The 3041-nt window shown below is 52.6% G+C and overlaps 1 protein-coding gene across 1 annotated transcript in view; it reads right to left on the bottom strand.

Annotated features, from left to right (window-relative positions):
• SETD1B (SET domain containing 1B, histone lysine methyltransferase) overlaps positions 1-3041 on the bottom strand; it is a 31520-nt gene that overhangs the window by 26315 nt on the left and 2164 nt on the right.

The raw sequence follows: 3041 nt of genomic DNA on the forward strand, positions 1-3041 counted from the left end.
CGGGCCTCGGAAACTGTTTCCAAAGTGCCAAGACCGGAGGTGGCGCGGGGGGACCCGGGGGAGAGCACGGGGTCTCGGGGGGCGACTGTGTGTGTTTGGACGCCGGGAGCCGTGGGGTTGAGCAGACGTCGACTCGGGGCGAGTTGCATTCGAGGTATCTCGGCTCCGGCTTCCTCTTCGGCCCCGCGACCCCTTCCCCCTGGAGCCGAGCCGGGGAGGGGAAGCCAGGAATTGAACCAAATTAGCATTCACTTTCCTGGGAGGGCGCAGCCTTCGCCTGGCCCCGGGTGATAGGAGCTTTTCCCTCTGTTTTTATTTTTGGAGGGGAGCGCCCTGTAATTGTCCTGAACACATGCTTCTTCGCCACCACCCCCCTTCTTCCTCCAGCCACCGGCGGAGGAGAGAGTCCCCCTTTTTTGCATTTATCTTTCCCTTCCCAAATTAGCATTCACTTTCCTGGGAGGGCGCAGCCTTCGCCTGGCCCCGGGTGATAGGAGCTTTTCCCTCTGTTTTTATTTTTGGAGGGGAGCGCCCTGTAATTGTCCTGAACACATGCTTCTTCGCCACCACCCCCCTTCTTCCTCCAGCCACCGGCGGAGGAGAGAGTCCCCCTTTTTTGCATTTATCTTTCCCTTCCCCTTTCTTTATTAAAGGTCCGGGAGTGGCGGCGGGCCATCAGCGCGCGGCTTCCATTTTGTGAGTGCAACTCCGAGGCTCCCGGGCTCGGCGAGGACGCGTCTGCAGCCCCCTCTGCCTCTGCTCTCGGGCGGCCGAGGCGAAGCGAAGCAGCCGCCTCGCCGGGGCTCGGTGGCGGTGTATTTCATATCGGGGCTCTTTTCGGGGTTTGTAATTTGGCCGTGGGTAGGTAATTGGCTGGAGCAGGGCGGCAGGGCGCGGCAGCCAATCAGCGCGCGGCTTCTATAGGGCTTGAGTTATTAGACGCTGATCTCAAATCATCCTTCATCAGACACCAAGGAGAGGCCAACAGATGAGGGGAGCCATTTTTCTGCAATGGAATTAAATGGCCAAGTGGGTTTTTCCTTTGTTGCAAATGGGGAATGTTTTTCCTTTGACTCCACCATCCAGTTCAGGACGCCTCAGTGTGTTCATATTTGTCAACAGGCTAAAGGACTCACAATTGGAAGAATGAAGAAGACTTTTTTTTAAAGATCTGGATTTTTCCTTATCACTTGGAATCCATCTTTGTCTTGTATAACTAGGTCATAGCACACCATTAATGTCAGCAGTTAACAGTTTTGAATTCCAAAAAAACCTAAGTAAACGACATATTTAATTTTTTTCCTCTTTTTTTTTTTTTCTTGGGCGGGTGGGGGGAGCTTGGAGCTGTCTTAATCTGTATTCTCTTGACTGAACAATAAATTTTTAACTATATAGTTTCCTCTATTAAACACTTAAAACCTGGCCATCTTATTAACTCCTTCTATCTTTTTTAACAAGGTAACGTTTTAAATGTATAGTTTTAGGACTAGCGAAATGGCAGCAACAAAATAATTGTAAGCCGCAGTTGTTACTCTTTTTAAGTTTTCAAAAACCTTTTACCTTGTAAGTACCCAATCCATTCTGTCCTTAACAGTGCAGTTTTCATGTTGTTGCTAAGATGTCCTTAATTTTCCGAACCTTCATCTGCATGTATGTGTTAATCTTGTCTAACCATAAGCTAGCTAAAAATGCTTTTAGACGATTTTGCTGTTACAAAGCTCAGGTTTTAGCTTTCAGCTTTTGAAAATGTTTACAGCAATCAATGCTAGTCAGCTTGCTTCCCCGTAACTTGGACACTTTCTTTGAAAAATCGATCTACTGGAAGAAAAACAGCCCTGTTTTTCTCGGTGGTGGTGGTGGTGGTGGTGGTGGTGTGTGCGGGGGGGTGGTGACAGAAAGGAAGACCTTGTCTCTGTGTGTCCAGAGACCTAAGCCGACACAGGAAACTACATTAAAAGTGGAAATCGAGTCCTAGCTGGTTCCAGCCAAAGACGACGTTAACTCGGGTCCTTTCTGCGGTGGTTGGGATGCCTTTGTCTCGTCTGACTGTATTTTCGCCTTTTGTCTCTTAATGACGATGACACCATTACTATATCCAGAGCTGTAAACAGTCCTCGGCGAAGCTGCCTTTTTGCCAACCCAACCCTGGAAAGTTTGCAGAAGTGGAAGGAGCAGAAAATGCCATGAGAGTGTAACTTACAAAAAGGTAATAACAAAAGACAACACCATAACCCCCAATTTTCCCAACAACCAAAAAAAAAAATTATTTTTACAATCACATCTCCAAAACCACCGCCCAGCTCGATCTTCTAGACTCCATGGCACCGCTGAGCGGGTAAGTAAAAAAAAAAAGAAAGAAAGAAAGAAAAGGAAAAAAAATAAGAAAGGAAAAAAGTGCTTCGTGCCCCTTCGAGGAAATCCTTTCGCGAGCAGGCCAAGGGTTGCCAGTGTTTGGGAGCCAAGGGAGACGGTGTCTGGAGCTTTGTGTTTGACAGGCGGAGCGGGGAGCAGGGGAGCGGGGCTCGGCAGAGCCGTGGCCTCCCGGCCCCCGAGGCGGGAAGAGGGGCTCCCCGTCCTCGGCTTCCACCAGCCGCCTGCGCGGCCCCCTCGCTCCTCCCAGGGCTGAGCTCTGCTGGGAGAAGTTGAAGGGTTTGGGAGCCAAGGGAGACGGTGTCTGGAGCTTTGTGTTTGACAGGCGGAGCGGGGAGCAGGGGAGCGGGGCTCGGCAGAGCCGTGGCCTCCCGGCCCCCGAGGCGGGAAGAGGGGCTCCCCGTCCTCGGCTTCCACCAGCCGCCTGCGCGGCCCCCTCGCTCCTCCCAGGGCTGAGCTCTGCTGGGAGAAGTTGAAGGGCTTTGGAGCCAGGGCGTTCTAGAAACGAGGAAAGCTCCCCACCCGGCCTAGAGCCTCTCTCCCTGCGCGTCGTGGCGGTTTCGCGCCCCAAGGCCGGTTCTCGGGGCGCCGGGGCGCGCGGGCAGAGCGAGGCAGGACAAAGGCCGGCGTCCATGTTGGCACCATGACGCAGCATCGCCGCCCGCGGCCCG

The sequence above is a fragment of the Tupaia chinensis genome, unplaced genomic scaffold (genome assembly GCF_000334495.1).
Source record: "Tupaia chinensis unplaced genomic scaffold, TupChi_1.0 Scaffold000258_1, whole genome shotgun sequence".
NCBI classification, from domain to species: domain Eukaryota; kingdom Metazoa; phylum Chordata; class Mammalia; order Scandentia; family Tupaiidae; genus Tupaia; species Tupaia belangeri.